Source organism: Hypanus sabinus, chromosome 7, assembly GCF_030144855.1.
Source record: "Hypanus sabinus isolate sHypSab1 chromosome 7, sHypSab1.hap1, whole genome shotgun sequence".
In the NCBI taxonomy this organism is placed as follows: Eukaryota; Metazoa; Chordata; class Chondrichthyes; order Myliobatiformes; family Dasyatidae; genus Hypanus; species Hypanus sabinus.
The window spans coordinates 71,420,836-71,446,618 of NC_082712.1; positions in this window are offsets into that span (position 1 = coordinate 71,420,836).

Genomic DNA, 25,783 nt, shown 5'->3' on the forward strand with positions numbered 1-25,783 from the left:
ATGCCCTTTTCTCGTTGTTACCATCAGGAAGGAGGTACAGAAGCCTGATAGCACACACTCAATGATTCAGGAACAGCTTCTTCCCCTCTGCCATCCGATTTCTGAATGGCCATTGAACCCATGAAGACTACCTCATTAGTTTTATTATTTCTGTTTCATGACATATGCCGGTGATATTAATCCAGATTCTGATTCTGAAATATTGCTCAGAGCATGAAAAAGAAGCTGACACACAAAAGAGAATGACTTTTTTAAGATTTCCCTAGTCATTGTGAGTAATCTCAGTGATAAAGTACTTTTGAACTAATGTCTCTTGTTTCTAAAGTCCACATTTTGAGAATGACACAATTCTGCAATACTTACTGTTCTCATCCTCTTCATAAAGAATGACACCTACGATCTGGTGACACTTGTTCTTAAGCCCATACATCAAGAATGACAGTAACAATCTGGTAGCACAGTGCCTAAGCTCACATATAAAGGATGGCACTTATGACCTTGGAACGCTTGCACACATAAGCCCACATAAATGATGAGACTTGTAAAGCTTTGCTGTCAAAACCCATACATTAAGGAATGACTCTTACAATCTGTTCACATTTGGTTAGAATAGTACAATAATTTCCTTCATTACAACACTGTCAACAGTTGACAGACACATCATTGGATGTAGCCCAGGTTACTGTGGGAGGTGAGAGAAGATATTGCTGAGCCTCTGGCAATGATGGGGACGGAATATAAGAGGGTTATGGATGTTGTTCCATTATTCAGGAAAGGTAGTAGAGATAGCACAGGAAATTATAAACCACTAAGTCTTATATCAGTGATTGGTAAGTTGATGGAGAAGGTCCTGAGAGGCAGGATTTATGAACATTTGGAGAGGCATAATATGATTAGGGATAGTCAGCATGGCTTTGTGAAAGGCAGGCCATGCCTTATGAGCCTGATTGAATTTTTTTGAGGATGTGACTAAACACATTGATGAAGATAGTGCAGTAGATGCAGGGTATATGGATTTCAGCAAAGCATTTGATAAGGTACCCCATGCCAGGCTTATTGAGAAAGTAAGGAGGCATAGGATCCAAGGGGACATTGCTTTGTAGATCCAGAACTGGTTTACCCACAGAAGATAGAGTGTGGTTATAGACGGGTCATACTCTGCATGGAAGTCGGTGACTAGTGGTGTGCCGAGGGATCTGTTCTAGAACCGCTACTCTTCGTGATTTTTATGAATGATCGGGTTGAGGAAGTGGAGGGATGAGTTAGTAAATTTACAGATGACACAAAGTTTGTGGGTGTTGTGGATAGTGTGGAGGGCTGTCAGGGGTTACAGCAGGACATTTATAGGATGGAAAAATGTGCTGAGAAGTGGCAGATAGAGTTCAACCCAGATAATTGTGAGGTGGTTCATTTTGAGAGGTCAAATATGATGGCAGAATATAGTATTAATGGTAAAACTCTTGGCAGTGTGGAGGATCAGAGGGATCTTGAGGTCCAAGTCCATAGGTTGACTCTGTGGTTAAGAAGGCATATGGTGCATTCGCCTTCATCAATCATGGGATTGAGTTCAAGAGCTGAGAAGTAATGTTGCAGCTATTTAGGACCTTGGTCAGACCCCTCTGGGAGTACTGTGCTCAGTTCTGGTTGCCACACTACAGGAAGGAAGTGAAAACCACAGAAAGGGTGCAGAGGAGATTTACAAGGAAGTTGTCTGGATTAGGAAGCATGCCTTATGAGAATAGGTTGAGTAAACTCAGCCTTTTTTCTTTGGAGCAACGGAGGATGAGAGGTGACCTGATAGAGGTGTATAAGATGATGAGAGGCATTGATCATGTGGATAGTCAGAGGCCTTTTCCCAGGGCTGAAATGGCTAGCACAAGAGAGCACAGTTTTAAGGTGCTTGGAGAGAGGTACAGAGAGGATGTCAGGGGTAAGTTTTTTACGCAGAGAATGATAAGTGCGTGGTATGGGCTGCCAGTGATGGTAGTGGAGGCGAATACAATAGGATCTTTTAAGAGACTACTGGACAGGTATATGGAGCTCAGAGAAATAGAGGGCTATGGGTAATCCTAGTTAATTTCCAAGGTAAGGACATGTGCAGCATACTTTTGTGGACTATATTGTGCTGTAGGTTTTCTATGTTTCTGAATCACTTTACATGTACCTGTAATGCTACTTTCATATAATTATGGGTCTTTATTCTTAGATCCCTCTGTTCTATAACACTCCTTAGTGTCCTACTGCTCATTGTGTAAGTCCTACCTTTGTGTGCCTTCCAAAAAGGAACACCTCACACTTGTCTGCATTAAATTCTATCTTTCATTTTTCAGCTGGTTCGGATGCCATGGCAAACTTTGATAGCCTTCCTTATTGTCCACTATGTTCCCAAAATATGTGTCAATCTACAAATTTGATGTTTCAGTTAACCACAATACCATCCAGATCATTGATTTAGATGACAAGCAAAAAAAGGCCCAGCAATGATACATGTACTTCAGCAAGACTGGTTTTGATGCAAAACATCAAGTGTAATTTTTGCGATAGATGCTGCCTGGCCTGCTGATTTCCTCCAGCATTTTACATAGAAACACAGAAAACATAGAAAATAGGTGCGGGATTAGGCCATTCAGCCCTTCGAGCCTGCACCGCCATTCAGTATGATCATGGCTGATCATCCAACTCAGAACCCTGTACCTGCTTTCTCTCCATACCCCCGATCCCTTTAGCCACAAGGGCCATATCTAACTCCCTCTTAAATATAGCCAATGAACCGGCCTCAACTGTTTCCTGTGGCAGAGAATTCCACAGATTCACCACTCTTTGTGTAAAGAAGTTTTCCCTCATCTTGGTCCTAAAAGGCTTCCCCTTTATCCTTAAACTGTAACCCCTCATTCTGGACTCTCCTAACATCAGAAACAATCTTCCTGCATCTAGCCTGTCCAATCCCTTTAGAATTTTATACATTTCAATAAGATCCCCCCTCAATCTTCTAAATTCCAGTGAGTATAAGCCTAGTTGATCCAGTCTTTCTTCATATGAAAGTCCTGCCTCCCAAGAATCAATCTGGTGAACCTTCTTTGTACTCCTTCTATGGCAAGAATGTCTTTCCTCAGATTAGGGGACCAAAACTGCACACAATACTCTAGGTGCGGTCTCACCAAGGTCTTGTACAACTGCAGTAGAACCTCTCTGCTCCTGTATTTGAATCCTCTTACTATGAATGCCAACAAACAATTTGCCTTTTTCACTGCCTGCTGTACCTGCATGCCTACTTTCTGTGACTGGTGTACAATGACACCAAGGTCTCGTTTCACCTCAGCCTTTCCTAATCGGCCACCATTCAGATAATAATCTGTTTTCCTGTTCTTGCAACCAAAGTGGATAACCTCACATTTATCCACATTAAATTGCATCTGCCATGACTTTGCCCACTCACCTAACCTATTCAAGCCACGCTGCATCCTCTTAGCATCCTCCTCACAGCTAACACCACTGCCTACCTTTTGTTTGTGGTGCTATTCTTCAATTCCTTGTCTTTTAATTTATTTATTCTACATGTTACAATTTTTCAATGTGAAAAGAAAATAGTCTACTCTTCTCTAGCTGGAGCAGGTGAGTTGACAGCTATCAGACCTGCACAGGCAGGCATCTCGTAGTCTCCACCCATCTAACAAGTCTTGCCTGCCACTTGTTTAACCTGCAGCCTATTTAAAACCAGCACTCATCAAACTAGCTAGCCTCAAACATTTGCTCCCAGCCTTCAGTTACCTTGTTGCCTGTGGTGGTTGGTATCAGTTCTCTCTTGTTTTGTGGCCATGCTAACTATTTTTGCACTCTGTTATTAAGGGCATCACTCCCCACTTAAATGTCTCAGCTGTTCTGCTTCTGGGTCAAGCTCCTCTACATTTCCTGACAGGATGGAGGAAGCAGCGATTAACCCAGCAAAGTTTACTCACCTGAAAGAAGTCATCCGCTAACACAAGTTCATGATCCAGAAGCAGCAGGAGGCCATTGACCATCTTTCAACCAACTTTCCATCACATTGCAGCAACCCCACACCAGTTAACCTCCACAATCAGAGTCCCAGTGCACAAAAGCTTCGACAGATCCTCTACCCAATGCTGCAACTTCCTACCCCAGTGGATCTTACATTTCAAGCTCCAGTCATCTCTGTATTCCATGAACTGAGGCAAGATTACCTTCAATATTTCTCTCTCGACTGGCTAAACACTGACTTGAATCACTGCTAACTAGGACAATAAAACTGCTGTATTCAATAAGTATGAGGAATTTACCGCTCAACTGTGGAAGGTTTTTGATCAAATGCTGGATTACTGCATGGAATTTAGAGACATGGCACTGGAGTACAGCCAGAATGCGAAAGTGCTTCTGGACCGTTACCTCTCCGGCCTCTCAGAGCACTTGAGAGATGAGCTGAGATGTTGGGATGTTATGCAAAGGTTGTATAAGCCATTGGTTTGGCTGAATTTGGATTATGTGCAGTTCTTGTCACCTACTGACAGGAGAGATTTCAACAAACTTCAGAGTGCAGAGAAAATTGACAATCGTGAAAGCCTCATCACTCTGTATTGACAAATGTCTTATGGAATGACACAGCAGATTACCAGCCAGAAACCCAGCTCCATTCCCAAAACCATTTCAGGCTGCAGGATTCTCATTAACACCATAAGAACCAATGCAACTAGGGAGAGCTCCCGTTACTCACCTCCACCCACAAGGGTGTAAGCACTGGTGGAGAAACAACTTGGGCACTTTTTGTGGAGCATCTGATCACCAACACAGCAAATGTCCATTGCATCTGGAAATCATCGCCATCAGATAGAGACATGAAGCCATGCGCCTGGTAAGCTCCCCCCAGCCCCTCGTTCCAGCACCATAGCCTGACTCACTCTCTCTCCATGTCCTTCTCCTGGACCCTGACGGCTCTATGTGTGTAGGAGGTTTTGGTGAATTCCAGTGCCGTAGGCAACTTAATGGACTGGACTCTGTGTCTGCTGCTTTGACTCACTGCAGAGACTATCACAGCCATTGATGGAAGTCCTTGGGGTCTGAGATAATCAGAGCATGCTCACAGTCTGTGCGTTGGAGAGCACAGTGAGTCCCTGCAATTGCTTCTTATCAGCTCACCCACCACTACTCCCATCTTGGCTTACCCCGGGCTCTCCATTGATGATCCTCACTTCTCCTGGTCACCTACCTCACTGCTGTGCTGGGGACCCACCTACTTTCATCCCCGTATATCTGGGGAGATGGAAGAAGCACTTGACTTCACTTAGCTCCCATAAGAATACCAAGACTTAGCCATCAACCTCAGTAAAAGAGAGGCCTGGCCTGCACCCTGCCATCTCAAAGACCACACGATTGTACAATCAACCTCCTCCTGGGTACCTCATCTCCCCAAGGTCATCCATTCTCCCTCTCCTCTCCTGAGACCCTAGCATGAATGATTACATTGCTGAAGCACTACAGGACAGTTTCATTCGAATATCCCAGTCCCCAGCTAGTGGCAGATTCTTCTTTGTCAAAAAGAAAGATGGGGGTTTACCGTTCCTGCATCAACAACTGTGGGCTCAACAAAATCACCATTCAGAAATGCTGCCCTCTCCCCTAGATGAACAGTGCATTCAAAACACTCTATGGGGCCCAGATCGTCACCAAACTGGACCCATAACCTGATTCACATCTGCCAGGTAGATGACCAGAAGATGGCGTTCTTAATACCTACTAGCCACTATGAATACTTGGTGATGCCTTTTGGAGTTTGCAACAATCCAACTGTTTTCCAAGCCTTCATTAATGAGATACTCCAAGACATGCTTCACAAGTATCTGTTTGTCTAACTCAATGACATCTTCATCTTTTTCAAGGATCCCCAAGACCACATCTGTCACATCGATTCAATCTTTCAGCATCTTCATAAAACCAACCCTACTGCAATTTAAAGAAGTACTAGTTCCACACCTCAATCATTTCCTTCCTTGGTCTTTTCACCTCAAGGCATAACCATCAACCCAAGAAAAAGTGCCTGCCGTCGTTGAATGGCATAACTGGACTCCTTCATTCAACTGCAAAGCTTTTTAGGCTGCTCCAACTCCTAACGCTGTTTCATCAGGAACTTCAGCCAAATTCCTCTCACATTCTTAACAAAATCACCTACCTCATGGATAACCTGGTCTGCTACTATGGACTTCATTTTCTAGAGATGCTTCACCACTGCTCCCATTCTCTGCCATCTGAACCCCACCAGACCTTTAGTGGTAGAGATAGATGCATTAGTCATGGGCACGGGACCATCCTCTCCTAGCAAAGATCGAAAGAGAAGGCACACCATGTGTCTTCTTCTCATTGAAGTTCAACTCCACACAGTGCCATTATGGAGAAGGAAACAGAGAGCTACTCTCCAGTAAATAAGCCTTGGGTGAATGAAGACATTGGCTGATGGGAAACATTGAGCCCTTCCTGATCTGAACTGACCACCAGAGCTTCATATCCATTTAACAGACTTGCCAACTCAACCCACGTCAGGCTCGCTGAGCCCCCTTCTTTGAGCAATTCAACTTCACCACTTCCTACCAACACAGCTCCAAGAACACTGAGGCAGATACACTTCATGACAGTTTGACCAAGCTAAAACGTATGTAGACCCTCAACCCATCATTCTATCCTTGTGGACATTTGGCCCGATCACTTGAGATCTTGAGAAACAGATCCACCAGGTTCTACCGCACGAGAATGCTCTCCCTATCACACCTGGAAACCACATGTACATGTCAGCGGCCAAGATACAAAGTCGGAGACACTCCAGTGGGCCCACTCCTCAGCCACCTTCAGCCATTCAAGTGCACAATAGTTTCTGGATTTTCTACAACAGTGTTTCTGATGGCCCACCATTAACGCAGGTGTACTGCCTGCCCTCAATGTGCCCAGTCCAATTTCTGTATCCAGTGACGCTCTGGGCTCCTGTGGCCATACTGGTCCCCCAACATCCATGGTTCCACATCAGCTTGCATATCACCACAGGTTTGCCACCTTCCAATGAGACCACAATGATCATGACAGTAGTCCAATGCAACCCACTTCATTGGCCTCCCCAAGTCTCCGAAAGCTACTGAGATGGAGGTCCTGTTGCTCCAATGTGTGGTTTCCCTCAGGACATTATGTCAGACTGCAGCCCACAATTCATTTCCTGCTTCTGGCAAGCCTTCTGCTCCCTCCTCCACACCTCAGTGAGTTTGTCCTCTGGCTATCTTCTGCAGACCAAAGGTCAGTCAGTCAGAAAGAGTCAATCAGCAAGTGGAGAAGTTTTTGCAATGTTTCACCACCTTTAACGTTTCCACATGGAAGCTGCATCTGCTCTGGGCCAAACTATCCCATAATCTATGTGTCTCTTGTACTATGGGTATACCAACCCCTGTAGTTCCCCACAGAGAAGCCAACTGTGTATATTCTGTCTGCTAGGGCTTGTTTTGCCACAGCTGAAATGCTTGGAAGAAGGCATGGAAGCCTCCTAGCTGCCAACAGTGTCTTCTGCTGCCAGGGCAAGCAATGGCAGTGCCCAGCCGAATTACTTCGGCCTGGGGACCGAGTCTGGCTGTCCACCTAGGATGTGCCCCTGTGCACCACCTCACAAACTCTCATCCCGGCTCATTGGTACCTTCAACATTACCCATCACATCAAACAAGTAACTTACCATCTCCAGCTGCCAATCTCACCTAACATCCACGTGTCCTGCCTCAACCCTGTTGTCCATGGACCAGTCAACTCACTTTAGAAGGTGGTCCAGTGTACACGTTTCACCAGCTGATGGATTCACATTGCCATGGATGGAGTGTGCGGTACTGGTCGACTGGGAAGAGTAGGGCCCAGATGAAAGTTCTTGCCATCCATTTTCACCTCAGATCCATCACTCATCTAACAGTTCCAAGGGACCCGTCCTGATCATCCTAGGCCATTGATGCTGGCCATAGGAAGGGGTTATTCTGTCAGTCCTGCACAGGCAGGCACTTCCCAGTCTCCACCCAACTAACAGGAGTCTTCTGTTACTCATTTCCAACTCATCACCTGCAGCCTATTTAAACCCAGTTCTCATTCACAGTCCTTGTTCACTCATTGAACCAGCTAGCCTCAACCAGTTACTCCTAGCCTTCAGTTACTCTGTTGTCTGTAGTGCTTTGTATATGTTCTCTCTCATTTTGTGGCCTCTTATGGCTTGTTATTTTCGTAGTCTATTATCAAAGTTATCATTCATCACTGAATCGTCCCCACTGCTCTGCTTTTAGGTAAAACTCCTATACACAACTTAACTTTGAGAAACTGAGACCTGACTAGTAACTTCCAATCTGAGACCAGTAACTCTGATTTATTATTTTCAACAAGAGAAAATGTGATTTTGTACATAGGCTCCTGTATGTTTTATGTTTGCTATTTAATTTATAACTCACCAAGCACCAGGCATTATGATTTTCAACTCATGCTGAAAAACTAATTGGCTGGGAAGAGATTTTGCATGTATAACAAAAGCCTGATAGGCAGCTTCAACATGTCTAATCAATGAGTATTAGAAGTTAATTAGAAAGTAAGAGATTGAATGTGGTTGTGTTGTGCACATCAGGTCATGGACCATATGATAATTCATCATTTCATCAAGAATTTGTTTTAAGTTGTCTGGAGATTACCAAGGACAACTGTTTATAATCAGGGAGAGGATACAAAGAAAACTAAATGAGTGAAAACCATTTGCTGCTGTATTTGTTGCAATTTATTGTTAATACACAACTGCTCCAACAGTGAGAATCCAGGTAAACTTCTGAAAGTTACTTAACCCAAGTGCTCCAGTTTCAACTTATATTTCATGCTTAGCATTACTGTAGCTGCTAACTTCACAACTGTTCACCCCACTCTTCCCCTTTACCCCACTCTCCCCGTCCCCCCACTCTCCCCCTTCCCCCCACTCTTCCCCTTCCCCCCATTCTCCCCCTCCCCCCACTCTCCCCCTTCACCCCACTCTCCCCCATCCCCCCGCTGTCCCCCTTCACCCCACACTCCCCAATCACCCCACTCTTCCCCTTCCCCCCACTCTCCCCCATCCCCCAATCCCTGTCCCCTTAACCTGCATTTTCCTCGTTGATTATGCTGGTTTGGTATTCATCAAGGGTATTAGTGTTGACAAGATGCTCAAAAAGCTAAGACACCTAAGGTACATAAGTCACTCAGACCAAATGAACTGCACCCTAGGGTTCTGAAAGAGGTAGCACTAGAGATTGAGGAGGAGGCATTGGTAATGATCTTTCAAGAAACATTGGATTCTGGCATGATTCCGGAGGACTGGAAAATTGCAAATGTCACTCCACTTTTTAAAAAAGAAGAGAGGCAGCAGAAAGGAAATTATGCACCAGTTAGTCTGACCTCAGTGGTTGGGATGATGTTGGAGTCAATTGTTAAGGATGAGGTTATGGAGTACTTAGTGACACAGAGCCAGGTAGGACATTTCATTAATTAATTCAGCATAATTTCATTAAGGGAAAATCTTACCTGACAAACCTGTTGGATTCCTTTGAGGAAATTACAAGTAAGATAGAGAAAGGGGATGCAGTAGATGCTGTACATTTGGATTTTCAGAAGGCCTTTGATAAGGTGTTACACATGAGGATGCTTACCAAGTTAAGGACCCATGGTATTACAGGAAAGTTACAAGCATGTTTAGACCATTGGCTAATACGAGGCAGTGAGTGGGAATAAAAGGTTCCTTTCTGGCTGGCTGCCAATGATTAGTTGTATTCTGCAAAATTCTGTGTTGGAGCTGCTTCTTTTTATGCTGTATATCAGTGACTTAGATAATGGAATAGATAGCTTTATTGCCAAGTTTGCAGATGATATGAAAACTGGTTGAGTGTTGAGGAAACAGGAAGGCTGCAGAAGTATTTGGACAGATCTGGACCGTGTGGGTAGTCAGAAGCTTTTTCCCAGGGCTGAAATGGTTGCCAAGAGGACACAAGTTTAAAGTGCAGGGGAGTAGGTACAGAGGAGATGTCGGGGTAAGTTTTTTACTCAGAGAGTGGTGAGTGCATGGAATGGGCTGCCAGCCATGGGTGGAGACAGATACAATAGGGCCTTTTAAGAGACTTTTAGATAGGTACATGGAGCTTAGTAAAATAGAGGGCTATAGGTAAGCCTAGTAATTTCTAAGGTAGGGACATGTTCGGCACAACTTTATGGGCTGAAGGGCCTGTATTGTGCTGTAGGTTTTCTATGTTTATATAGATTAGGAGAATGGGCAAAAAGTAGCAAATGAAATACAATATTGGAAAATGCATGGTCTTGCACTACGGTAGAAGAAATGGATGTGAAAACTATTTTCTAAATGGAGAGAAAATCCAAAAATCTGAGATGCAAAGGGACTTGGAGGCCCTTGAGTAGAACTCCCTAAAGGTTAACTCACAGGTTGAGTCAGTAGTGAGGAAAGCAAATGCAATGTTAGCATTCATTTCAAGAGGTCTAGAATATAAGAGCAGGGATGTGATGATGAGTCTCTATAAGGCATTGGTGAGGCCTCACTTTGAATATTGTGAACAGTTTTGGGCTCCTTATCTATGAAAACGTGTGCTGGTCCAGAGATGGTTCACAAGGATGAATCTGAGAATGAAATGGTCATCGTATGAGGAAGGTTTGGAGGCACTGAGCCTGTACTCACTGGAATTCATAAGGATGAGGGGGGATGTCATTGAAACTCTTCAAATTTTGAAAGGCCTAGACAGAGTGGATATGGAAAGGATGTTTCCCATGCTAGGACAAGAAGGCACAGACTCAGGATACAGTGGCGTCCATTTAAAACAGAGATGCAGAGAAATTTCTTCAGCCAGAGGGTAGTGAATTTGTGGAACTTGTTACCATATGCATTTGTGGAGGCCAGATCTTTGGGTGCATTTAAGACAGAGATTGATAGGTTCTTGATTGGACACAGCATCAAAGGTTACGGGGAGAAGGTCAGGATATTGGGCTAAGGAGGGGGAAAATGAATCAGCCACGGCTGAATGGTGAAGCAGACTCAATGGGCCAAATGGCCTAATTCCACACCTATGTCTTGTGGTCTTGTGGCCTTATGGTTAATGTAGCATTCTTTTTGAGAGGACTAGAATATAAAAGCAAGCGTGTCATGCTGAGGTTTTATAAGACATCAGTTAGGCTGCACTTGGAGTATTGCGAGCAATTTTGGGCCTCTTATCTAAGAAAGGAACTGCTGCCATTGGAGAGAATCCAAAGGAGGTGCCTGAGAATGATCCTGGGAATGAAATGGTTAATGTTTGGGGAGTGTTTGATGCTCTGGGTCTGTATACACTGGACTTTAGAGGAACTAGGGGATGGTCAATCTCATTGAAACCTGTCAAATATTGAAAGATGTAGCTGCATTGGATGGGGAGAGCATGCTTCCTATCATGGTACAGTCTCAGAATAGAAGGACATCCATTTGAGACAGAGATGAGGAGCAAATTCTTTAGCCAGAAGCTGGTGAATTTGTGGAATCCATTGCCTCATTTGGTATATTATAAGTGGAGGTTGATATGTTCTTGATTGGTAAGGACATCAATGGTTACAGGGAAATGGCAGAAGAATGGGAATGAGAATGATAATAGATTAGCCATGATGGAATGCAGGAGCAGACTTACTGGGCTAAATGGCCTAATTCTGCTCCTATGTTCTATGGTCTTATGGTCAAAACAAATTACTTCTCATGCATATCCATTCCTCTCTATCTGTGCACCTCCTCACACCCTTGTCTGTCCTTTAAGCACTGAATGTCAACCTAATCTCTACGGAAAATTACACAACTTTCTCATGACTCTTCAGAATCAGAATCAAGTTTAATATCACTGGCATTTGTCATTACATTATGCATGTGTGTGTATACATACTTTGAAAGGGAGAACACAACTACAGCTGTGAAGATCGCTGCAGACCCTGTGATCTCTGCCTCAGAGGCCAATGTTAGAATGTCTTTAAAGAGAGTTAACCTTTGCAAGGCAGAAGGTCCCAATGAAGTATCTGGTAAGGCTCTGAAAACATGTGCCAACCAACTAGCAGAAGTATTCAAGGACATTCTGAACCTCTCACTGCTACCTCCCACTTGCTTCAAAAAGGCAACAGCTATACCAGTGCCTAAGAAGAAGAATGCGAGCTGCCTTAATGACTATCACCCAATAGCACTCACATTGACAGTAATGAAATGCTTTGAGAGGTTGATTATGACTAGACTGAACTTCTGCCTCAGCAAGGATCTGGACCATTGCTATTTTCCTATTGCCACAATAGGTCAACAGCAGACTCAATCTCAATGGCTCGCCACATGGCTTTAGACCACCTAGACAGCACAAACACCTACCTCAGGATGCTGCTCATCGACTATAGCTCAGCATTTAATACCATCATTCCCACAATCTTGATTGAGAAGTTGCAGAAACTGGGCCTCTGAACCTTCCTCTGCAGTTGGATCCTCGACTTCCTAATCAGAAGACCACAATTCGTGTGGAATGGTGATAACATACCCTCCTCGCTGACGATCAACACTGGCGCACCTCAAGGGTGTGTGCTTAGCCCACTGCTCTACTCTCTGAATACACATGACTGTGTGGCTAGGCATAGCTCAAATACCATCTATAAATTTGCTGAGGATACAAGCATTGTTGGTAGAATCTCAGGTGGTGACAAGAGTGCATACAGATGTGAGATTTACCAACTAATGGAATGGTGCCGCTACAACTACCTGGCACTCAACGCCAGTAAGACGAAAGAGCTGATTGTGGACTTCAAGAAGGGTAAGATGAAGGAGCACATACCAGTCCTCATAGAGGGATCAGAAGTGGAGAGAGTGAGCAGTTTCAAGTTCCTCGGGGTCAAGGCCTCTGAGGACCTAACCTGGTCCCAATATATCAATGTAGTCATAAAGAAGGCAAGGCAGTGGCTATACTTTATTAGGAGTTTGAAGAGATTTGACATGTCAACAAATACACTCAGAAACATCTATAGTTGTACCGTGGAGAGTATTCTGACAGGCTGCATCACTGTCTGTCCTGGGGCTGCTGCACAGGACCGAAGGAAGTTGCAGAAGGTTATAAATCTAGTCAGATCCATCTTGGGACTAGCCTACAAAGTACCCAGGACATCTTTAGGGAGTGATGTCTCAGAAAGGCAGTGTCCATTATTAAGGATCTCCAGCACCCAGGGCATGCCCTTTTCTCACTGATGCCATCAGGAAGCAGGTACAGAAGCCTGAAGGCTCACACTCAGTGATTTAGGAACAGCTTCTTCCCCTCTGCCATCAAAACTTTGGACACTAACTCACTTTTTTTTATTATACAGTATTTCTGTTTTTGCACATTTTTAAAAATCTGTTCAATATATGTAATTTATTTATTTATTATTACTTTTTAAAAATTATTATTATTTCTCTCTCTGCTAGACTATGTATTGCATTGAACTGCTGCAGCTAAGTTAACAAATTCCATGTCACATGCCGGCAATAACAAACCTGATTCTGATTCTGATATATATAATAGTTAAATTAAATAAGCAGTGCAAAAAAAAAGGAAATTAAAAAAGTAGTGAGGTAGTGTTCATAGGTTCAATGTCTATTCAGAAATCAGATAACAGAGGGAAAGAAGCTGTTCCTGAATCATAGGGTGTGTGCCTTCAGGCTTCTGTACCTCCTACCTGATGGTAACAATGAGAAGAGGACATGTCCTAGGTGGTGCAGGTCCTTAATAATGGATGGGCCTCTCTCAGGCATCGCTCCATGAAGATTATTTAGATACTACAGAGGCTTGTACCCATGATGGAGCTGGCTAATTACACAACTCTCTACAGCTTACTTTGATCCAATGCAGTTGCTCCCTCATACCAGACAGTGATGCAGCCAGTTAGAATGGTCTCCATTGTACATCTGTAAAAATCTGCGAGTGTTCTTGGTGACATACCAAAATTCCTCAAATGCCTAATGAAATATAGCTGCTGTCTTTCCTTCTTTATAGCTGCATTGACATGTTGGGTCCAGTTAGATCCTCAGAGATATTAACACCCAGGAACCTGAATTTTCTCAGTCTCTCTACTTCTAGCTCCTATAAAAGAAAACTAGTGTTCGATCCCTTGCTTTACCCTATTTGAAGTCTACAGTCAGTTCTTTGGTCTTACTGATTTTGAGTACAAGGTTGTTGCTGTGACACCACTCAACTGGCTGGTATATCTTGCTCCTGTACGCCCTGTTGTCACCATATGAGATTCTGCCAGCGACGGTTGTATCGTCAGCTAAGTTCATGATGGAGTCTGAGCTGAACCTTGCCACAGAGTCATGGGTGCAGAGAGAGTAGAGCAGTGGGCACATCCCTGAGGTGTGCCAGTGTTGATTGTCAACAAGGTAGAGACGTTATTTCCAATCCTCACAGACTGTGGTCTTGCGGTTAGGAAGCTGAAGGTCCAGTTGCAGAGGAAGGGTCCAAGAGCCAAGGCTTTGGAGCTTTTCAATCAGGATTGTAGGAATAATAGTGCTAGATGCTGAGCTGTAGTCAATAAGCAGCATCCTGACTCAGGTATAGTATGTGCGCTGTCCAGGTGATCCTGGGTTGGAGGGCTCTCTGTGTGGGTCAGAGGGAGAAAATTGGCTTGCTTTGCTATTGTTTTGTTACTTGTGTTTTGTGCTGTACTCCCGAGCATTGAGGGTATACTAGTTTGGTGCCCAATTTCATGGCATCACCTGCAGACTGCCCCAAGCATATGATTATGTTGTGCTGGCTGACGTGTTTCGAAGTAAATTAGAATGTGGTTAGGAATCTGAAGATTACTAAGGAAATTTTATTAAAAACAGAATGATTCATGTTGCGGGAACAAAAAGAAATTCAAATTATTTCCAGTAATTCAAACTCATAAGCTTGATCATATAAAATGAAGACTATTTTACGTTTAAATTCATTGTGTCACTGTGATTTCTCTATTTGTGTGAATTGAGAGCAACTTCACCTTAAGAGGAGGCTGGTCTATAAATTATGCTTAAAATATTATTTTTCTTTCCTTCTTTACAGGGTATTTTTCATGATACACAGAGGCTGTCACATGAAATGGTGAACTTAAAGATGTGCAAATTAAAATCAGGTATCTTTCATTTCCACAAGGTTTATATCCTTCACTTACCAGTGGAAGATTTGTAGAAGATTTGCAGTTATATGCTTTTCAGCTTTCTACAGATCTTACACAAAAATCCCATTGGATGTCTGGGAAGCTCCTCACACGATCTACACTCCAAGCAGGTTCGGCTTCATAATTATTAACAAAAATGACATGGATCCAATAATAGAAGTCATCTTTCATTTCATGAAACACACACAAAATACTTGAGGAACTCAGCAGGCCAGTCAGCATCTATGGAAGAAAGTACAGTCAACATTTCAGGCCAAGACCCTTCAGCAGAAAGGAAGAATCTGCAGATGTTCTCTTGTTTTTCATTTCACAAGTCCACATAAAGTGTTTATTTTATCAAACAAAATACACATGTTTGATAAATCTTTGTGAATGCATAATTCTAAGAAATTTAGCAACATCATATATTATTTTAATCAATAGTCTTCCAGAATCTCACAATAGCTAATATATTGATCTCATCAAGCAGAACAAATACTGTTGGAGGAACTCAGCTGATTGAACAGCACCTACAAAGGCTATAATGTAATCGGCAATTCAGTTCAAGACCCTACATTAGGACTAGAACTAGTTGTGTATCCTTTAGGGATTATAATAGCTGTTGTCCTGTGATGTGATTTGTGTTCCATGAATTCACCGGAGCAATGTGTCAACAGTCTTAGAAATCTATTGGTAGAAAGGTTACTGAGCTAAGATGTCATCTGTAAACCATCATGCACATTGGCACCACAACTATGATAACAACAATCTGAGTTTTAACTATCTTGGCTGACTTTCCATGCACTTGTTGTGACTGTGATCTTAGTCACTGGAGAGACACTGAAGATGCATGGTTTGACCGTCTCTCAGATATTGCCAGTCTGCAGCATTCCTTTGTGGACATCTTGCCGCTCTGGAAGGCGTGCCAGTTTCAGGCAGATGAAAGGACATCCTTCACCGAGTTGATGATCTTCCAGCAGCATTTGATGTTTGTCTTGATATGTGTCGAGTCAGATAGGAATGATCAGACGGCCCTCTGCCACTCAGCTGCTCAGGGTGAATCAGGATACAGACTCTGCATTCTTCTCCATATTCTTTTTGCAAATCCACAGTCTGCAAAGAGGTGGGTTATTATCTCATTCCCAATGCAGGTCTCCCAAGGACCCTTAGCTCCAGTGGAGCATAGGTCATTGATGATCTCCGGTCTCCATCTTCCTCTGAATTCGATGATTTGGTTGGTGATCGTCAATCCTTTGTATCCACTGTACAGGGGAGTGGCCTATACAGCTTCAAAAGAGCCCTTTTGACCAGTCTTACCCATTTCCACCGAGGCAAAAGATCAGCATGTATTGGAGATAATATGTCATCAGATCAGAAAGGCATTTTGCCAAGTGGTTTGGACAATCTGGTCAAGGAACCACCCTGCCATATCCATAGTGCTTCACAGTGCTTGCAGGACATTCTGTGCTGACCACTACCTGAGGGACTTGCGGTCAAAGGTGCTTATACAGAAATACACTTCCTCAAAGGACAGATAGTGTGGAAACATACAGCTGACTGGGACATTGCTCAGTCAGAGGGCCAGGCCTATCTTCCATAACATCAGAGACAGATAGATCATTAGCACATAATGACTCTTGGTTCCCACATACTTTGGATTTACACACTCTGGTACACCACACTGTTGAAGGTGATCATCAGGAGGACAATGTTGGGTACATTTTTAACTCCATTTTCTGGGGGATTGAACATCATAACCTATCAGACTCATTCTATCTTAGACACCCAGATAAACTGGAAGATCTTCTGGGTGATTACTGAGGCAGAGGAGCTGGGAAGAGGGCATATCCGTGCCATAAGGAGCCCTAAAAACATATTGCAAATGACATCCAAGTTCTTCCTAGAATACCATTTCCACAGGCCCAGTTTTATTCACCATGACAAGCAGGCATTATCCTGAAGACCCTCTCAGCAGAATCATCTGATCTCATTTTTATACCCTTAAGATCAAAGGTAACAGAAGGTGATCCAATACAATAGCTACAATGACATTGTTCACTCCAGCATTCTGAGGCTGGCAATGCTTAGTTGGGTTACTTACCTACAAGGAGAGACAACTCTGAATGTTCAAACACCTTTGCTGGGACAAAATAATTCACAGAGGTCCCAGACATGCTACTTAATCAAATATGCCTGTGACTATGCTTTGATATGTAAGTTGCAATATCAGCTACAATAGTACAAGATACTTGGTTCGATGAAGGCTAGTTAATATCACACTACTGTCTTACATTTTCCTGATGCAGGGAGAAACTCTCGTGGTCATGTCACTCTGCAAATTAAATTTTACTAAGTCGAGGTCTTGGAGAAGCAGCATGGTAGATTGTAACATTGAAACAATGAGCTGCTAGTCCCCCACTCTCGTTTGTTGCATAAGCAACCTCCCTCTCCCTCGCTGGTGAGCGAGAACCTTTCTGAGATTCTGAAGTTTTGGGGTGGACCGTAGTTTTTTGATGGATCGCAGTTTCTTAGGGGGTCAGTGCTTTTGCTTCAGCATGTGGTTAGGCGGAGGGGGGGAGGGTTGATGTTTTTGCTGCTCGTTGCACGTGGGAATGGGGGACTTTGGGGTTCTGACTTCCTGTTCTTCATTCTTAGTGTTTTTTTTTTCCAATTTCATGGATGTCTACAAAGAGTAGAAGTTTCAGGATGCATTCTGTATACATTCTCTGACGTTAAATTGCACCATTGAACTATTTACTGTACAATAAGAACTGAAGACTAATTTTCATTTGAATTAACGTCTGCTATATTCAAATAGGTCCGTAATTCCTGAATCCGCAGCCGTTCCTCAAGACACCCTAAGGCTGTCACAGGGCTTCTGGCAGGACTGTCAATGCACTCTGAATTTCACAGTGCAAATGATTTTGTCCTTGTTTATATGATTCTCCACTGAGTCCTTTGCAGAAATTGTCAGTATCCCTGACCTTCAGTAAACTGTTTCCTGCATGTTTCCTCCCACTTTCCCCATGAGTCTTTCCTAGGGATACATGACTTGCAAGCCCATCTTCCAAGCAAACATTGAGATGAAAATCGAACTTCAGAAGACATGCTAGGACAAGTTGAGTGATCATATCTTCAATTTTAACTCTTCTCTGCTCTTCTATCCTCTAAATCCATGACTATCCGAAAAGAGGAACGCAAGAATAACATCATAAACTGGGTTATACACTCTCTGTGTGGCTTCAGAGAGTGGAAGAATGAGGATGAAATATGCAGAAATCATTGTGTACCACAGCCTTCTGACCACACACTCTGTGATGAGTATTCTAATGTGCTTTCCACTTTGTGACATTTGGCACTCTGATGGATCGCTAAATAGGGATGACGAAATACAACAGATGAAGGTAGATGAAGGAGTCCTGATTGAGAGGGACAGTCGGTGAAAAAAGTTGTGTTATCATTGCTTTTAGCAAGGCTTGAGGCTAGTGAGGTAATTGAATTTATTTAAATCTTACATCCATCCCACAACGTGGTGGGGTAAAAATCTTTGTGCCCTTTATGATGATCAGCCATGTTTGACATCATCTGCTTACCTACAGCTGTCTTAAGCTGAATGGGAAGGATGACATGTAAATAGACAAGACATGGAAGGATATGGTCATTCTGTGGGCAAATAGGATAAGCATAGATGGCAAATAAAGGTCAGCATAGTTGTAGTGGGACAATGAGCCTTTTTGCTGTATAATAAAAGCTTTACATCAGTCTGTAGTGGTTCATTAGCTAGTTCCTTCATTTGTTATGTGCCATGTCTTAGAAACATAAAACACCTAAGCACAATACAGGCCCCTCGGCCCACAAGGCTGTGCCGAACATGTTCTTACCTGAGAAATTACCTAGGGTTACCTATAGCCCTCTATTTTGCTGATACCTGTATACCTGTCTAGCAGTCTTAAAAGGCCCTATCGTATCCGCCTCCACCACTATCGCTGGCAACCCATTCCATGCACTCACAACTCTCTGCATAAAAAACTTACTCCTGACATCTCCTCTGTACCTACTTCCAAGCACCTTAAAACTGCCTTCTCGTGCTAGCCATGTCAGCCCTGGGGAAAAGCCTCTGACTATCCACACAATCAATACCTCTCATCGTCTTATACACCTCTATCAGGTAACCTCTCATCCTCTGTCACGCCAAGAAGAAAAAGTGAAGTTATTTCAACCTATTCTCATAAGGCATGCTCCCCAATCCAGGCAACATTTTTGTAAATCTCCTCTGCATCCTTTCTATGGTTTCCACATCCTTCATATAGTGGTGAGGTGACCAGAACAGAGCACAGTACTCCAAGTGAGGTCTGACCAAGATCTTATATAGCTGCGACTTTACCTCTCGGCTCCTAAACTCAATCCCATGATCGATGAAAGCCAATGCACCATATGCTTTCTTAACCACAGAGTCAACCTGCACAGCAGCTTTGAGTGTCCTACGGACTCGGACCCCAAGATCCCTCTGATCCTCCACATTGCCAAGAGTCTTATCATTAATACTATAATCTGTCATCATATTTGAACTACCAAAATGAACCACTTCACACTTATCTGGGTTGAACTCCATCTGCCACTTCTCAGCCCAGTTTTGCATCCTATCAATGTCCCCCTGTAACCTTTGACAGCCCTCCACACTATTCACAATTCCCCCAACCTTTGTGTCATTAGTAAATTGACTAACCCATCCCTCCACTTTTTCATCTGGGTCATTTATAAAAATCACTAAGAGTAAGGGTCCCAGAACAGATCCCTGAGGCACTCCACTGATAACAGAATTTGATGCAGAATTTGACCCGTCTACAATCATTGTTTGCCTTCTGTGGGCAAGCCAGATCTGGATCCACAAAGCAATTTCCCATTGGATCCCATGCCTCCTTTCTTTCTCAATAAGCCTTGCATGGGGTACCTTGTCAAATGCCTTGCTGAAATCCATATACACTACATCTACTACTCTATCACCATCAATGTGTTTTATCACATCCTCAAAAAATTCAGTCAGGCTCATAAGTCATGACTTGCATTTCACAAAACCATGTTGACTATTCATAATCATATTATGCTTCTCCAAATGTTCATAAATCCTGCCACTCAGGATCTTCTCCATCAATTTACCAACCACTGAATTAAGACATGGGTGATCACAGTCTTTCCATGACTATAATTCTTCTTGGCAAATTTTTCTGCAAAAGTGGTTCGCCATTGGCAATGTCTTTACAAGACAAATGAATCAAGCCATTATCAATGCTCTTCAGAGATTGTCTGCCTGGTGTCAGTGACCAGCACTTGTGATATGTACCAGCTGCTCATACGACCATCCACCTCCTGCTCCCATGGGTTTATATGACCCTGATCAAGGGGAGCTAAGCAGGTACTACACCTTGACCTGTAGGCTAGCAGAGGGAAGGAGTGCTTTACATTTCCTTTGGTAGATGCCACTAGATCACTCCATCCTGCCACTAGATTATAGCTAGCAATGTGTCAAAACTGTGTGATGTGGAAGCTGTTCCTACAACAGTGCTAAATACGGATGATGGAATGCAACAGATGAAGGTAGCTAGGAGTCCTGATTGAGAGGGACAGTTGGTGGAAAAAGTTGTGTTTTCATTGCTTTTAGCAATGCTTGAGGTTAGTGAGATCATTGAATTTATTTAAATCTCACAACATGGTGGGGTAAAAATCTTTGCGTTATGGTTCCGTTGCAATGTACAGATATGTGAATTTGAAACTCTAACGGCTTGTAGAAAGAAGCTGTCCAGTAGCCTGTGGCTCCTGGCTTTAATGCTGCGGTACTGCTTGCCAGGCAGAACCAGCTGAAACTGTTTATGGTTGGGATGACTGGTGTCCTCAATGATCTTCCAGGCCTTCTTTCTGCACTTGCTGCTGTAAGTGTCCTGAGCAGAGGGAAGCTCACATCCACAGATGCACTGGGGTGTTCATACCACTGTCTGCAGTGCTCAGTGATCGAGGTTTATGCAGCTTACATACCAGGCAGTGATACAGTTAGTCAGGATGCTCTCGATGGTGCCCTTGTAGAAGGCCTTGAGGATTTGGGGACTTGTGCCAAACTTCTTCAGTTGCCTGAGATGGAAGAGACACTGTTGTGCTTTCCTTGCCAAACAGCTGGAGTGTACAGTCCAGGTGAGATCTTTGGTGATGAGTATACGGAGGAGCTTGAAACTACTCACCCTCTAAACTGCAGTCCCAGTAATGTTGATCGGGGCCAGCCTTCCAGCCTTTCTCCGTTCCTCCTGTAATCCACAATCAGTTTTTTTGTATTTTGGACATTGACAGAGGGGTTGCTATCTTGGCACCACTGTGTCAGGGTGTTAACCTCTCTTCTGCAGGCTGTCTCGTCACCACTGTTGGGATATTAAAAGATATAGTCACTGATCAAGCAGTTGATATCATGGACATCCTTATACTATTGTTTCAAAGTTCAGGGACTTGATGTCAGACAAAGATATTTCCTCTAGGTATCTTTGGGTTTTTGTATGAAGAGCACTGCAAACTCACATGGAAACAGAACTTTCCCCTGTCTCATACTCCACAGTGCTGAAAATAGTAACTGGGCATATAACTAATTCACGATGAATCTCTGTGTGGAATTATATCACAGGCAGAGCTTCCAGGATCAACAATTCCAACTGTATTCAGCTAACCAAAATCCAGGATTTATCAACAGATACAATGGAGGACAGGGTGGTGGGGGGAGGAGCAGTGTATGGAGGAAAGGTGAAACTGTGGGACCATGAGACAATAACATATACAAGCAGAATTAGGCTATTCAGCCCATTGATTCTGCTCTGCTATTCAATTATAGCTGAGTTACTTTCGCTCTCAACCTCCCCTGCCTTCTCTCCAAAACCTTCGATGCCTTTACTAATCAAGAAACTTCCAACCTCCGCTTTAAAAACTCCAATTGACTTGGCCTCCACAGCTGGCTATGACAATGAATTCCACAGATTTATCACCCTCTGACTAATGAAATTTGTCCTTAACTTTATTCTAAAGAGACATCCTTGCATGCTGTTGTTACACAAAGTAAACTGACTCACAAACATAAGAGGCATCTAAGGGATTCTGGACATTTTGCATAATGGTACAAAGTGAAAGTTAAGTCTTTACTTACTTACTTTTTGTTACCATTCATGTTCAATTAACTATTTTAGGCAATTAACATATATTTTAACTTATCTTAGAGGTTTATCGGTTTTAAACATTTTAAATGTTGGAGACGTTGAAGAATAATTAACTTCACTGACGTTGTTGAGAAGATGTCCAGGACCATTCCTGGGTCCAATATCAGCTCTGGGCTTCAGGAAGTGGAGAGCCAGTGAGCTGTATCTGATCCATGTCGGTATGGGGGTGAGGGGACTAGTCACCAGTGCTTCCGTGTGGTGGTATGTGATCCATGTCGGTATGGGGGTGAGGGGACTAGTCACCAGTGCTTCCGTGTGGTGGTGTGTGATCCATGTCGGTATGGGGGTGAGGGGACTGGTCACCAGTGCTTCCGTGTGGTGATATCTGATCCATGTCGGTATGGGGGTGAGGGGACTGGCCACCAGTGCTTCCGTGTGGTGATATCTGATCCATGTCGGTATGGGGGTGAGGGGACTGATCACCAGTGCTTCCGTGTGGTGGTTTCTGATCCATGTCGGTATGGGGGTGAGGGGACTGGTCACCAGTGCTTCCGTGTGGTGGTATCTGATCCATGTCGGTATGGGGGTGAGGGGACTGGTCACCAGTGCTTCCGTGTGGTGGTATCTGATCCATGTCGGTATGGGGGTGAGGGGACTGGCCACCAGTGCTTCCGTGTGGTGGTATGTGATCCATGTCGGTATGGGGGTGAGGGGACTGGCCACCAGTGCTTCCGTGTGGTGGTATGTGATCCATGTCGGTATGGGGGTGAGGGGACTAGTCACCAGTGCTTCCGTGTGGTGGTGTGTGATCCATGTCGGTATGGGGGTGAGGGGACTGGTCACCAGTGCTTCCGTGTGGTGATATCTGATCCATGTCGGTATGGGGGTGAGGGGACTGGCCACCAGTGCTTCCGTGTGGTGATATCTGATCCATGTCGGTATGGGGGTGAGGGGACTGATCACCAGTGCTTCCGTGTGGTGGTTTCTGATCCATGTCGGTATGGGGGTGAGGGGACTGGCCACCAGTGCTTCCGTGTGGTGGTTTCTGATCCATGTCGGTATGGGGGTGAGGGGACTGGTCACCAGTGCTTCCGTGTGGTGGTATCGAATCCATGTCGGTATGGGGGTGAGGGGACTGGTCACCAGTGCTTCCGTGTGGTGGTTTCTGATCCATGTCGGTATGGGGGTGAGGGGACTGGTCACCAGTGCTTCCGTGTGGTGGTATCTGATCCATGTCGGTATGGGGGTGAGGGGACTGATCACCAGTGCTTCCGTGTGGTGGTATGTGATCCATGTCGGTATGGGGGTGAGGGGACTGGTCACCAGTGCTTCCGTGTGGTGATATCTGATCCATGTCGGTATGGGGGTGAGGGGACTGGCCACCAGTGCTTCCGTGTGGTGGTGTGTGATCCATGTCGGTATGGGGGTGAGGGGACTGGTCACCAGTGCTTCCGTGTGGTGGTGTGTGATCCATGTCGGTATGGGGGTGAGGGGACTGATCACCAGTGCTTCCGTGTGGTGGTTTCTGATCCATGTCGGTATGGGGGTGAGGGGACTGATCACCAGTGCTTCCGTGTGGTGGTATGTGATCCATGTCGGTATGGGGGTGAGGGGACTGGTCACCAGTGCTTCCGTGTGGTGGTATCCGATCCATGTCGGTATGGGGGTGAGGGGACTAGTCACCAGTGCTTCCGTGTGGTGGTTTCTGATCCATGTCGGTATGGGGGTGAGGGGACTGGTCACCAGTGCTTCCGTGTGGTGGTATGTGATCCATGTCGGTATGGGGGTGAGGGGACTGGCCACCAGTGCTTCCGTGTGGTGGTATGTGATCCATGTCGGTATGGGGGTGAGGGGACTGGCCACCAGTGCTTCCTTGTGGTGGTATCTGATCCATGTCGGTATGGGGGTGAGGGGACTGGTCACCAGTGCTTCCGTGTGGTGGTTTCTGATCCATGTCGGTATGGGGGTGAGGGGACTGGTCACCAGTGCTTCCGTGTGGTGGTTTCTGATCCATGTCGGTATGGGGGTGAGGGGACTGGTCACCAGTGCTTCCGTGTGGTGGTTTCTGATCCATGTCGGTATGGGGGTGAGGGGACTGGTCACCAGTGCTTCCGTGTGGTGGTTTCTGATCCATGTCGGTATGGGGGTGAGGGGACTGGTCACCAGTGCTTCCGTGTGGTGGTATGTGATCCATGTCGGTATGGGGGTGAGGGGACTAGTCACCAGTGCTTCCGTGTGGTGGTATGTGATCCATGTCGGTATGGGGGTGAGGGGACTGGTCACCAGTGCTTCCGTGTGGTGGTATGTGATCCATGTCGGTATGGGGGTGAGGGGACTGGCCACCAGTGCTTCCGTGTGGTGATATCTGATCCATGTCGGTATGGGGGTGAGGGGACTGGTCACCAGTGCTTCCGTGTGGTGATATCTGATCCATGTCGGTATGGGGGTGAGGGGACTGGTCACCAGTGCTTCCATGTGGTGGTATGTGATCCATGTCGGTATGGGGGTGAGGGGACTGGTCACCAGTGCTTCCGTGTGGTGGTATCTGATCCATGTCGGTATGGGGGTGAGGGGACTGATCACCAGTGCTTCCGTGTGGTGGTATGTGATCCATGTCGGTATGGGGGTGAGGGGACTGATCACCAGTGCTTCCGTGTGGTGGTATCTGATCCATGTCGGTATGGGGGTGAGGGGACTGGTCACCAGTGCTTCCTTGTGGTGGTATCTGATCCATGTCGGTATGGGGGTGAGGGGACTGGCCACCAGTGCTTCCGTGTGGTGGTTTCTGATCCATGTCGGTATGGGGGTGAGGGGACTGGTCACCAGTGCTTCCGTGTGGTGGTATCCGATCCATATCGGTATGGGGGTGAGGGGACTGGCCACCAGTGCTTCCGTGTGGTGGTATCTGATCCATGTCGGTATGGGGGTGAGGGGACTGGCCACCAGTGCTTCCGTGTGGTGGTTTCTGATCCATGTCGGTATGGGGGTGAGGGGACTGGTCACCAGTGCTTCCGTGTGGTGGTATCCGATCCATATCGGTATGGGGGTGAGGGGACTGGCCACCAGTGCTTCCGTGTGGTGGTATCTGATCCATGTCGGTATGGGGGTGAGGGGACTGGCCACCAGTGCTTCCGTGTGGTGGTGTGTGATCCATGTCGGTATGGGGGTGAGGGGACTGGCCACCAGTGCTTCCGTGTGGTGGTGTGTGATCCATGTCGGTATGGGGGTGAGGGGACTGGTCACCAGTGCTTCCGTATGGTGTTGTGGATCCTGCAGGATGAGCTCCAATATTTAACTACCATGACATAAATTTGTAGCCAAAGTAAATGCTAGTTATCTTCAATCATCCAATGTTACACATGCATGAGTAAATGGGGAAACAAATTATATACATAGCAGGGTTCTCACCTGTTGGTAA